Source organism: Homarus americanus, unplaced genomic scaffold (genome assembly GCF_018991925.1).
Source record: "Homarus americanus isolate GMGI-L3 unplaced genomic scaffold, GMGI_Hamer_2.0 scaffold9729, whole genome shotgun sequence".
Lineage (NCBI taxonomy): Eukaryota > Metazoa > Arthropoda > Malacostraca > Decapoda > Nephropidae > Homarus > Homarus americanus.
The window spans coordinates 620,782-635,068 of record NW_024728130.1 but is presented as its reverse complement, the minus strand read 5'-3'; the positions used below and the strand labels follow the sequence as shown (position 1 = coordinate 635,068).

Sequence of the window (14,287 nt, the reverse complement as noted above, 5' to 3'; positions counted from 1 at the left end):
TTGTTCAACTAGGATGCAGATAACGAGCAGTTAACAGGGTGGTTGAACAGGGTAGTTAGAGGCAGGTAAACGGCAGGTGATCTTGTGGGCGTGACAAGTAGTGTGGGCGTAACAGGTATCGTCAAGTTTTTAGGTTGCTTGAACACGTAGGTATAGTCGACCACACAAACTCCTGCCACCCACACTTTGTTTACCTGCCGCCCACACCTTGTTTACCTGCCACCCACACTTTGTTTACCTGCCACCCACACTTTGTTTACCTGCCACCCACACCTTGTTTACCTGCCACCCACACCTTGTTTACCACCCACACCTTGTTTACCTACACCCCACACTTTGTTTACCTACTACTTGCACCTTCACTTTGTTGTTTTACCTACTACTACTACTAATTTGAACCTTCCAATTAATGCTTAGAAACCTTTAATAGCCCCACCTGACACCCACAGCTGACAGATACCCCTCTAGCTGACACCATTGATCTTAATATGGACACTGTCAGCTCCTGGCTATAAGCTGACCTCTTGTTGCTGATATTTTAAGAGATTCTTGTTGTCAGCAGTGGGATTCTGAGTTCCTGTTATCTGAGGTTAAGTGATCTGATTGACGAGAGAGAACCGGTCTGGTGGATTAACAACTAGTGTATCGCGTGCAGTGGAGTGTGTGTATCGCGTGCAGTGGAGTGTGGTAGTGGTGATAATGGTAACTGTGGTGGTGGTAATGATCGAGGTGGTAGTGTTTATGGTGGTTGTGGTGATGATAGTGGTAGTAATGGAGGTAGGTAATAGCGGTATATAAGTGATGGTGGTTGTAATGGTGGTCGTAATGGTGGTAATGTGTTGTATTGGTTCACTGATCGTTCATATGGTAGTCCTCTCTCTCTCTCTCTCTCTCTCTCTCTCACACATACACATTATATTAGGTAGGCCTATATCGCTATACACCACGTTAACGATTCACTCAGTGGTGTATTCACAGACCATGAACGTATTGTGAGCCGCCGCCCTGAGCTACGCGCCAAGAATGGTCACATATTTTGATGGATTGGTCGAGGAGCACCGAATCGGCTGGTTGAATAGGCCTAATCCACCAATCTGACTCAGCTAGTCCTCTTTGTAGTCGATTCGGTGCCTCCCTATCCCGCCCCCCCTCCCCTACACCCTTCCTCCCTCCTCCCCTACACCCTTCCTCCCTCCTCCCTTCTCCCTGTCATCCAATCATATGTCTTCCTTACCCTGTTAAACGTTCTCTCCCGACCAATCATATTTCTTCCTTTCGACATTAAACGTTTTTTCTCTCTCGGCCAATCATAATTCTTGGCTTTCAGTGGGGAGGGTTTTCCTATGGTGGTCTTGTGGCTGAGTCGAGGAGGGAGGGAAGAGAGGGTAGTCATTTTAAGGGGGTGATTGAAGGGGAGGGGGTAGTTCTTTTAAGGGGGTGATTGAGAGAGGAAGGTGCTCCTTTTGGGAAGTGATTGAAGGTAGCGTGAGGTTGGTGTTGATCTTCTGGTGAAATAAATAAGGGGGGAGGGGGGATCAATCTTCATGTGATCCTGCGAACTTATGAGTAATTATGTGACCTAAGACAACAACACCTTACTACTTGGGCTCGAGTGAACTATCTCAGGTTAAGGCCCAAATTATACCCAAGTCTTGTCAATAAAGAGGGAAGGAGGAGGGTAGCGAGATGTGGTCGAGGAAGGTGTGGTGGTAGGCAGTGTTAAGGGAAGGAGTAGAACAGCGAGATGTGGTCGAGAAAGGTGTGGCAGGCAGTGTTATAGCCAGGAGTGGTAGTCTAGTAGTTACAGACAACGAAGATGGTAGTTTGGTTGTTTTTGAACTGGGGGGGTGAGTGGGGTTTGGGTGAGTGAGAGACTCGGTACAGTCGTCCTGCTCAACCGCCAGCAGCAAATGCGTGAACACGGCGGTGGGGAGTGATATAGTGGTGAGGCTGGCTGGTTGCTGTTGTTGTTGCTGTCTTAAAGGGCCTCCCTCTCCCTCTCCTCCCCCGTAGAAGATCCCCTCCTTACTCCCCCGGCCCCTCAGCAGCCACTACTCCCTGAGGTAAACACCAACCTCCACTAACTTGTCCTGACGGCTGATGGTCAAGGCGTGATATATGTGTTTACACGAAGGGGGATGGATACACTGTGTAGAAACTCGGCTACAAGTGCTGACTCTCCCCCGTGTGTTTACTAGTGGTGGTCGCCATTAGTCGTCCCTCTAGCTAGAAGACCCTACTGTATGTGTGTCGTGTTTGTTTACTCAAGAGGAGTTATACGACACGTGGGACTGCTGACACTGTTTACCTCATGTGAGTACACAATATTTGATGACTTAAGATTGTCTGTAGGAAGGTTTGGTAATGGATTCTATAGGATAATGTCTTAGGTGGTAAGTGTTTGTGTTGATTAATAATTGTGAGGTAAGGTTGATGTTTACCTGAGGAAAAGGTGGTTTACCAGAGCCTCACCACACTCCCTCCTTCCCTCCCAGTACCTCACCGCCTCCTTCCTTCCCAGTACCTCACCGCCTCCCTCCCTCCCAGTACCTCACCGCCTCCTTCCTTCCCAGTACCTCACCGCCTCCCTCCCTCCCAGTACCTCACCGCCTCCTTCCTTCCTTCTTCCAGTACCACTGCCTCCTCCTCCCTCCCAGTACCTCACCGCCTCCCTCTCCCTCCCTCCCCTCCCTCCCAGTACCTTGCCCGCCCCCCTCCCAGTACTCCCCTCCCTCCCTCACAGCTACTTTATGCCTCTAATTGCCAAAGTTTCACAATTACCAGCTGATCCAGCCTTACCATCTCTTAATCAGCCCAGAGTTATGCCTGGCTCCCTTACACACTTCCTTATGCACTCACACTCCCTCATGCACTCACACTCCCTCATGCACTCACACTCCCTCATGCTCTCACACTCACATTCCCTCACGCGCTAAAACACCCTTACATTTCCTTACACACCTTACACACCTTACACTTCCTTACACACCTTACACACACTCACTCCCCCTTACACTATTTCACACTTATACAAATGTTTAATAATTCTTGACAGGTGTGTTGTTAATGGTGACAGGTGATGGTGATAGGTGTGATGGTGACAGGTGTAACACATGTGGTGAGAGTTTACACGGATCAAGAGTCGACAGCTGTGTGTAAATTTGACACACGCGTGACAGCCATGACAGGTGAAGGGTCCTCGCGTGGCATAGAGTACTCGTGTAGGATCGATGACAAGTGTGGCATAGATGACAGGTGTTAAACAGGGGTATAGAGTCACAGGTGTTAAGCCCAGGTGACATATATATTAAGACACGGATGACACAGGTAGAATGACACACTTCCACCTCATCATGTATTCACAGAGACACACACGCGAACACACACACGCACACAGAGATCGTACAGTCACCTCCGCAGAATTAGTCTCTCTTCTCACACAATCTAAGACAAACTTTGGGTTGAGTACAGACTATTGTGTAGCATGAGTCAACGCCGTGTGTGTGTGTCGTTATGGAGAGGTGAAATCTCAGTCTCGACGGTAATATTGAAAACCCAGAAACCATTGATGAACTTCACCCCGCCCCTGCTCCACCCCGCCCCGGCTCCACCCCGCCCCGCCAGTCAGTAAGTCCTGCCCCGCCACTCATTTAGGAGAAAGCATTAATTGGACCCGGATTTACGGCGTGTTGCCCCAACTCATTTATAACCCAAGACCTTCAGCGTTTACCATCATCCCTTGTGTAGCGGTGGGAAGGGAAGGAGGAGGAGGAAGGGGAAGAAGGGGGAGGGACCGAACCGTATCTTCCGTGTTCGTATAAACGTCTTAGGGCTAAATAATGGGTTAGATTCTTTATTCTCTGAACCCTCGCTTCCCATCCTCTCTCCCTCCACCCTTCCCTCCCTCTCTCCCTCCACCCTTCCCTCCCTCCTCCTTCCCCTTCCTCCCCTCCTTCCCCTTCCCTCCTCCTTCCCCCTTCCCTCCCTCCTTTCCCCCTTCCTCCCTTTCCCCCTTCCCTCCCTCTTTCCCCCAACCTTCCCTCCCCTCCTTCCCCCTTCCCTCCCCGCCTTCCCCTTCCCCATTCCTCCCCTTCCCTCCCCCATTCCTCCCTTCCTCCCTCCTTCCCCATTCCCTCCCCCCTTCCCTCCCTCCTTCCCTCCTTCCTCCTCCTTCCCTCCCTCTCCTCCCATCCCCTTCCTCCCTCTCCCTCCCCACAACTGTACCTTACAACCCTCCCTCCCCTCCCTCTCTCCCTCCCTCCCTCCTTTCTTCCTTCTACACTCGGGGTGATTCACTGCCTCCGAATTATTGCAATAGGGGAGCTCTTCTTCACCACCACCTCCTTTCTCCTCATCTTCTTCCACCTGCTTTCTCCTCTTTTCTCTTCCCACTCTCCTCCTTTCTCTTCCCACTCTCCTTCTCCCTCCCTCTTCACCCTCTCCCCTCCATCAAAAGTTCCTCCACAACTGAACAATTTTACCAATGCATCACAATGTATCGTCGGATTGCTCATTTTTTCCTCGTCATAACTTTCCCCGACAGTTAATAAGTAGCCGAGCTGTAATCCGCTTAAGGGGGTATTAATTCACCAGCCGCTGGGGGGGATATCATATGCAGTAGAGAGGTGGTCGACCGGCGGTATGTAGAGCCGTAGAGAGAGAGAGAGAGAGAGATGGACTGGTTGGGCTAAGAGGTGTTTGTTTACAATGATCGTCTCTAGATCATATAGTTATCGTTACGTATTCGTGTCAGGTAACGTGTGAGTGTAAAATAAAAACCTGTTGTGTTGTTGTATCTTATTATCAGAAACAGGATTGAGGAATGGTAATGAACTAGTTAATAGAATTGCTGTGGTTAATAGATGACACTTTGTGGGGGTTTTTTTCTCAGTAGGTGTTGATTAATCCTGCCCGTGTTGACTTCTACTCTGTCCCACCACACCTGTCCCCACCACACACACACACCTGTCCCCACCACACACACACACCTGTCCCCACCACACACACACACACCTGTCCCCACCACACACACACACCTGTCCCCCCACCACACACACACACACCTGTCCCCACCACACACACACACACACACACCTGTCCCCACCACACACACACACACACACCGCTCACCACACACACACACACACCTGTCCCCACCACACACACACACACACCTGTCCCCACCACACACACACACCGTCCCACCACACACACACACCTGTCCCCACCACCACACACACACACACCTGTCCCACCACCACACACACACCTGTCCCCACCACACACACACACACACCTGTCCCACCACACACACACACCTGTCCCCACCACACACACACACCTGTCCCACCACACACACACCTGTCCCCACCACCACACACACACCTGTCCCCACCACACACACACCACACCTGTCCCCACCACACACACACACCTGTCCCCACCACCACACACACACACACACACACCTGTCCCCACCACACCACACACACCTGTCCCACCACACACACACACACCTGTCCCCACCACCACACACACACACACCTGTCCCCACCACACACACACCTGTCCCCACCACACACACACACACCTGTCCCCCACCCACACACACACACACCTGTCCCCACCACACACACACACCTGTCCCCACCACACACACACACACACCTGTCCCCACCACACACACACACACCTGTCCCCACCACACACACACACCTGTCCCCACCACACACACACACTGTCCCACCACACACACACACCTGTCCCCACCACACACACACACCTGTCCCCACCACACACCTGTCCCCACACCACACACACACACCTGTCCCCACCACACACACACACACACACACACACCTGTCCCCACCACACACACACCTGTCCCCACCACACACCTGTTACGAACTCTGACGGTGATTGGTGTTGACGTCACGGTAGGCGAGTGATAGCTGGAGTTATTAAGAGATTATGACGATTAGTGATTATCTTAAGTGAACGATTAGCTTACCTGTAATAACCGGCTGAGCTATAATAACCGGCTGAGCTATAATAACCGGCTGAGCTATAATAACTGGCTGAACTATAATAACCGGTTGAGCTATAATAACCAGCTGAGCTATAATAACCAGCTGGCTCGCATTGTCCAAGAATATCATTGTATCCACCTGAACTACGACTGTGTGTGTGTGTGTGGTGATAAAATCGGGTTGTGTCGTTGTGGTGAGTTTAATGTCACATTGCAAAGGTTTACAGTCAGAGAAAATTATTTTGTTTTGTTTAGTGTGTGTGTGTGTGTGTGTGTAATAATAATAATACTGGTAATGATGATAATAATAGTAGAAATAACTTTAATGATAATAAATGTAATAATAATAATAACCTTGATAATTAACTTGTAATAATCACAACCATCGTTAATTAGGTCGTTAATTAGGTTGTGGGTAACACCTCGGATCACCACACAAAGGCGACCCAATTAAAATCCTCTGTTTGGCTGCTGAACCAATCACAGCTAAGCCACTGACCCGGGTCGATGAATGTGATTGGCTGAAGTAATAACCAGTCTAGGAATGTGATTGGTCAGCATTTCGTGCCGCAACAAAGACGGTGGAATTATATATATTTTTTTCTCCAAGTTAATAATTATATATTTTTTTTTTCATTTGACTTTTATTTTTATTTTTATGGTTTTTAAAGTTATCTTACATGACCTACGTTTATGTTATGTTATGCTATGCTATGTTGTGTTATGTTATGTTGTGTTATGTTATGCTATGTTGTGTTATGTTATGTTAATCAGCTGTTTGTGTATCGTTCATGTACATAGACGTTTAATTAGTGTTATGAAATATTGAGTTGAAATTAACAGTATTTGTTGATAAATTAACCTGTATATAGTAGTTTACCTTTGTTAATGGTTAAATATTGGTTATATACGTAAATAAAAACAGTGAAATTTAAATAAAACGGTGAAATGTAAATAAAACGGTGACATGTAAATAAAACGGTGAAATGTAAATAAAACGGTGAAATGTAAATAAAACGGTGAAATGTAAATAAAACGGTGAAATGTAAATAAAACAGTGAAATGTAAATAAAACGGTGACATGTAAATAAAACGGTGAAATGTAAATAAAACAGTGAAATGTAAATAAAACGGTGAAATGTAAATAAAACGGTGAAATGTAAATAAAACATCGAATATTAACAAACTACGATGATAAATAACCAGCCGTGAAAATTTTAAATAAACAGTGAAACGATGGAGAGATAACTTAACCAAACGATAGTAACTATGTCTCGTACGATCTTGTAAATAAACAATACAATAATAATGAACCAAATATATAACTCAAATAACCACGTTCACCACAATACGACCAAAACGATAACAATTGTCTCCTCGGAAGATCACCATAAACAAACACTTTGAAGAAATTGGTTAAAAAAAAAAAATCAAACCGGAATTAAATTTGGATGTAAGAGTCATAAATCCAGGTTACGTTATCGACAAGGTAGAAAATTACTCGGAAGGTGGTGTTAGGTTATAATGCCTGGGTTAGGTGGTGTTATTGTTGGGGAAATGGTAAGTGGTGAAGGAGGGAGAGTTTAGTGGTTTGTAAATCCTATAGGGTGTTAGTGGTGCATGGTGGGGTGATACACGTACACACCTCTCTCTCTCTCTCTCTCTCTCTCTCTCTCTCTCTCTCTCTCTCTCCAACGCATAGAGGAGAGGAAGACAGAAAGAGAGGGGGGGGTAGGAGAGACAGAGAGGTGTGTGTCACTGCTTTACATAATTAACTTCATATTCTCACATGTTTCTCACTCACTCACTTGATAACTCACTCAATCACTCACTCACTTGATAACTCACTCACAACCCTCTCACAGCCTCTTCTCTCCTCAGCGTGTGTGTTTATTTGGGTGTGGTAGGTGTATGTATGTATGTCGTGGCGACCTGTGGTGTAATGGTTAGCATGCTCGCCTCACAATCGAGCGGACCCGCCTCGATCCCCGGGCAGGGTGAAACTATGGACAGCTTTCTTTACACCATTTGCCTCTGGATGTTAATCGATTTGCAGATCGTGTTACGGGGTAATGGTTAGCCAATGCAGTTGGCGAGTTGTCCGGTCTTCTGGGACTATTCCTTAACACTGGGTCATGCAGCTCGTTAACTCAGGGTGTGGTTGTTGTGTTGGCGACAGCTTCTACACCTTAAACAAATTCACGCCTAGGTGGCTCTTGGACCGGCCTTCCTCGTTACACCAGGGGCAACCATTATGTATGTATGCCCTCTGTTTACAATATACACACAATAATACATACATGTAACTCGCGTAATAGCTTAAGATAGTGACGAAGGATTAATATTTACCAGAACAAATACCTCTGTTATGACGAGGGATATATTGTGTAGATTAGTATGTAGATAACGTATATACACACCTGTGGGGAGTACCTGGTGTGTAGTGAAGATGTTTCGGGGTTGTATCGTGTGTTGGAGGTTGGGTTGTGTTGATGGTTGTGAGGTGTTGATGGTTGTGATTATGGTGGAGAGGTGGTGGTGATTGTGGGGGTGGAATAGAGACGGTGGTTGGTGATGGTGATTCTTCTTCACCATCATTATCATCCACTTCTACTCCTCCACCATCATCAGGTGGGTGGTGATAGTGATGGTAGTAGTGATGGTGAGGTGGTAGTAGTGATGGTGGCAATGGTGGTAGTGGTGGCAGTGATGGTGGTAGTGGTGGCAGTGGCATTATCACGTTACTGTGTTTATCTTAATGATCTGTCAATCTGTCTGTGGGCACTCCCGTCACGTTAGCAAGCCCGTCTCCGCCTTACAAGTGCCCGTCTCTCCACCCCCATTACCCTAGCACCCTCCACCCACCATCCTCACCCTCCCTCCACCCTCCACGTTGATGGCTGTCACGTGATCCCTCAATAGGTATCTTTCCCCCTCCTGCAACCCCGTCTCCCATTTCCACCCCACGCCTCCCACTTCCACCCCTCTCCCACTTCCACCCTCTCCACTTCCACCCTACCCCTCTCCCACTTCCCACCCCCACCCCTCTCCCTTCACCCCTCCCCTCCATCCCTCTTCCTTCCATCTCCTCCTTCCTTCCCTCTCCTCCACCTCTCCTCCTCTCTCCTCCCTCCCTCCCTCCTCCCACCCCTCCTCTTCCCTCCCTCCCTCCACCCCTCCTCCTCCCTCCCTCCCTCCACCCCTCCTCCCTCCCTCCCTCCACCCCTCTTCCCTCCCTCCCTCCACCCCTCTTCCCTCCTCCCTCCCACTCCTCCTCCTCCCCCCTTCCCTCTCCTCCTCCATCCCTCCTCCCTCTCCTCCTCCATCCTCCTCCCTCTCCTCCTCCATCCCTCCTCCCTCTCATCCATCCCCTGTCCCCCTCCTCCTCTGAAGCCTGGATAGTGTCCCCTTTTAGAAAGCTGACACACACACACCAGCCCTTTAAGCTTTTCCTGGCGTCTTTAAGCTTTTTGTGACGCATTTAAGCTTTTCCTGACGTCTTTAAGCCTTTCCTGACGTCTTTAAGCCTTTCCTGACTCCATTGTGGTGTAGGTTTTAAGCTTGACACCGAGTTATATCAAGGTAGGTAGGTAGGCAGGTACAAGAGGAAGAGATAGAAGAGAGTGAATGAGTGAAGAGAGTGAGAGTGAGTGATGAGTGAGTGAAAGAGAGAGAGATTGGAGTGAGACAGATTGATTAGTGAAGAAGAGAGGAGAGAGAGATTGAGTGAAAGAGAGAGATAGAGAGAGAGAGAGAGAGAGAGAGAGAGAGAGAGAGAGAGAGAGACAGGTACACCCAGGTCATCAGGACGGCCAGGTGTGGTGTACCGTGTTTTCAGGTTGAGTAACACGGCTACACCTGGCGGGGCTTCCTGGCTGACCGTACTGTACACACACACACACACACACACTTCCACACTCACTATCACACAAGGTTCCCCCCTCCTCCTCCTCTTCCCCTCTCTTCCCTTTTCTTTTCCTTCCTCCTCCTCTCTTCCCCTTTCCCTCTTCCTCCCTATATGTTCTTCCCCTTCTCCCCCTCCTTCTTCCCCTCTCCCTCCCTATGTGTTCTTCCCCCTCCCTATGTGTTCTTCCCTCCCCTCTTCCAGGTATGATGGACAGGTCGTGTTGGTTGCCGCAGTGTAGCGTGTAGGGGAGGGTAGAGGTGAGTAGGGAGGAAGGGATATAGGTAAGGAAAGGGAGAAAGGGAGGAGGAATAGAGGAAGGCGAAGGTGAGGGAGATGGTGAGAAAAGAATAAAGAAGGGAGAATAGGAAGGGGAAGAAGAAGAAAGAGAGGAGGAGGAGGAGGAAGAAGAGGAGGAGGAGCAGGAGGAGCCCCCACCCCCATTAGCGTGTACACGATGTAGGTCAGTTGTGTTAGGAAAAACAAACCATCGATTCTTCAATTATTATATTTTTCTTGTTCGTTGAGGTGGCGTGACACACACACACACACACACACACACACACTGTCTGTTCATCACCACGACACTACCACCCACCCACCTACTCCACCCACCCACCTCTCCACCCACACCCTCTCCACCCACCCACCTACTCCACCCACCCACTACTCCAGCCACCCTCCTACTCCACCCACCCTCCTACTCCATCCATCCATCCACCCACTCCACCCACCCACTCCCTCCCTCCCTCCCTCCACTCCCTCCACCCACCCCACTCCACCCACCCACCTACAGCTGACAGTAATCTCTTGGTAGTTCGCGCGCGAGACAGAGAGAGAGAGAGAGAGAGAGAGAGAGAGAGTCGTGTCATTTTCGAGCTGACAGTTGCATGACCTGGGCTGACGTGTGAGGCCGCAGGTGACCTTAGGTTGTGTGGGGAGAGGAGGTGAGGGGAGGAGGAGGAAGGTGAGGAGGGAACGAGTAGTTGAGGGGCAGGAGGCGAGGCGGCGGGGGTGGGGGACCAAGCAAACAAAAGTCACCTCCGCTTGACTTGTAAGAATTAACTTGGTATTTGTAACACAGATCTGTAGTATGATAATGGCGACAGTTTCTCTACCAATCTCTCTCTCTCTCTCCTCTGTTAAATCTTGGTTTTACCTGGTCACTTTTTCTCACCTGTGTATACCTGTACTTATATTGCTGAGGTTAATGAAGGTTAGGTGAGGTTAGGTGAGATCAGATCAGTTAGGTTAGGTTAGGTTAGGTTAGGTTAGGGTTAGGTTAGGTTAGGTGTCGAAGTACTGACATTATTCTGAAATTTTTAAGTCGACAGAAAATGTGGTGTAGAGAGTTGTGGCCAATGGATAAGGGGGAGGGTGTGGCCAAGGTGTGTCCAACGGCAGGGAGGGTGTGGCCAAGGTGTGTCCAACAGCCAGGGAGGGTGTGGCCAAGGTGTGTCCAACGGCAGGGAGGGTGTGTGCAGGGTGTGTCCAACGGCGGGAGGGTGTGTGGGGAAAAGTATGACCAGGGTGTGTGGCCAGGGAGGTACATACAATATCCCAGGGTAGATCATTGGCTCAGAATTAGCACCAAAAACTAGTGTATATCAGTTATTGTGAGGTGTGTGTGGAGGGGCCTTCTCTGTGTGTGTGGAGCTGAATCGTGCGTGTATGTGTGTGTATGTGGGGGTGGTGTGTGCGTGCATGTGTGTGGAGGGTACATCTGTGTGTGTGGAGGGTGGTGTGTGCGTGTATGTGTGTGGGGGGTGGTGTGTGCGTGCATGTGTGTGGAGGGGACATCTGTGTGTGTGGAGGGCGGTGTGTGCGTGTATGTGTGTGGAGGGCGGTGTGTGCGTGCATGTGTTAGTCACAATACTTACATCACATTGCACTTCCCCTTAACGATACTGCCACGGGGAAGAGGAAAGGAGGTGCAGGGTAGCCTATTACAGACACGCACACACACGCACACACACACACACGCACCAGTTAGCCTCAGGAGATAAAAAAATAATATTGACTCAAAATAATTCGTCAAAATGTTGTAATCTTTTTCGCCAACTGTGAAAATAAATTATACGGTGGTGTGAACTGGTGCTAGGGTGTGAGGTGTGGTGTTCATTTTGTAATGTATTTATTAATTTAGATTTATTTCATAAGTTTATTTGTTTTAATTATTATTTTGTTTAATTATTTACGTATTTATTTATTTATTTACTTTATTTATTAACACTTGGTCACGAATTTGTACAGTCTACTTTTGTTTATCATGGTGGTCAGTGTGTGTGTGTGTGTTGTTTGTTTGTTTGTTTGTTTGTATGATTACTTGTTTTACCTGGTCGTGTTTACCTCACATAATGGAATTTTATTATTATTATTATTATTTGTATTGTTGTTTTTATCAATAAGGTCTCATTATAACACCTGTAGAATTGGCACCACTGTATTTGTTGTGGGAGGAAGTGTGGCAACAGCGTGGTACATATTTCCCGCCTCCCACTGTGGTATAGTGTTGTAGAGCGTGATTAATTTTCAAGGGGTTTTGCTTTTATGCCGCTCATAAACTCTGGTTTTATGTTCTTTAATACCTTGAGAAGCTTTTGTTTTGGGTATTTTTCAAGCAAATTTATTCTACTTTTAGGGTTAAATATGCAAGTGTTAGTTTAGCTTTCCGTTGATCGTCTTTTGTTATTATTTACGGTAACTATTTTTCGCGGTGTCAGGCTCCCCTACAGCCTTTTCCCCTTCAATAAATCTTTTCCAACAATAAGTGGATCCAATTTATCGCTCAATTGTTATTTTCCGTTATTTTCCGGATATTTTTCCCACCCTTGACCTTCCAACGCTTAATTTATTTCCCATCAAACAATATATATTTTATTTTTCCCGCCTTTTGATAAATTTTGCGAGTCACTGTCCTAACCAATCACATGACAAGAGTTGGATCAGTCAACCAATGACGTGAAAGGGATTGATTCTTCACCAATCAGAGTCAACGAGCTGTGTGTTGTCCAGTGATGTGATTGGTTGTTGAGTTTTTCGACGAATGAAATGAAAGAATTAGATAAGAATCATAAGAGTGAAAAAAAAGCGTTTACAAAAATTAAACTAAAAAACGTAAAACAAGAAACAGGGTAAAACAAAACTATTACGACTAAACAATAACACACACACACACACACCCTCCATAATGTCGACCTATCAATACCTGACTCGTAAATTATTTCTCTAAGGCCTTTGACTCCTTCTGCTGCCACCCCCCTCCCTCGGGCCTACGACACACCACCCGGCCTGCCTTACATACGGTAGTTGACATGAATCACCTGAAGATTAGACACCCCTTGTTTATTTTTTATGTTGATTAAGCACGCCATCGCCAACCCAACCTAACCTTACCTAACCCATGACCTAACCTAACAACTTGACCCAACCCCAACCTAACGCTAACCTAACCCAACCTAACTAATACCTGGCCTAACCTACGGCCTAACCTAACCCAACCCGACCCTATAACCTAACGCTAACCTAACCTAACGCTAACCTAACCTAACTTGACCTAATAACCTAACCTTCAGGTGGTACTTGTAGGTGACACACAGTAGGTCTAGGTGGCAGTAATCGGGTGTGGTAGTGACTTGTGTTGGTTAGGTTAGGTTAACTCAGCTCACTCAACTTCCAATCTGCTAGGTTATCGGCACTGTTGGAATCGGGATTATCGATTTTTTTTTACCTGCAGATACTTAAAAGAGACTTTGTCATGTTAGTATTGTTGTTTCCTTTTATATCTGTGTGTGTGTGTGTGTGTGTGTGTGTGTGTGTGTGTGTGTGTGTGTGTGTGTGTGTGTGTGTGTGTGTGTGTGTGTGTGTGTGTCCCTGACGTAAGGGGAACAATCGATCGAATGTTTTAGTTATGATCGATTATAGGCTTAGGCCCTCTCTCTCTCTCTCTCCTTTATCCCTTCGATCTACCTCCCCTCTCTCGTCTTTCCCTCCCTTTCTCCCCTCAGTTCTCCTCTCCCTTCCCTTTCCACTTACCTCCCTTCCTCCCCATATCCAGATATTCTACTTCCTCATCCTCCTCTCCTCTCCATTTCACCTCCCTTTCCCTCTCTTTCCCACCCTCTCCTCCCTGTCACCCTCTCCTTCTCTTCAACTCTCCCTTCCCACCCACCCCCCTCCCTCCCTCCTTTCTTTCTCCCCCTCCCCCTTTCCTTCCTCTCTCACCATTCTCCTCCACACTCTCCCATCCCCACCTCTCCTTCTTCCCTCCCTCCTTCTTCCTCCCTCAACCTCCGTGTCTTTCCTTCCACTCCATCCCTCCCCCTATCCCTCCCCCCCCTCTCCCCACCATCGAT

At 47.8% G+C, this 14,287-nt stretch overlaps 1 protein-coding gene across 2 annotated transcripts in view; it reads left to right on the top strand.

The window, feature by feature from the left end:
* The first annotated feature begins 2,099 nt into the window (after positions 1 to 2,099).
* Positions 2,100 to 14,287, top strand: part of LOC121866018 (protein sprint-like) — a 107,139-nt gene continuing 94,951 nt past the window's right edge. Inside the window, exon 1 of one of the 2 annotated variants that reach the window (XM_042365601.1) lies at positions 2,100 to 2,313. The gene's annotated coding sequence lies outside the window, so the exon portion shown is untranslated. The remainder of the gene's footprint in view (positions 2,314 to 14,287) is intronic. The other variant, XM_042365604.1, reaches the window with a different exon arrangement.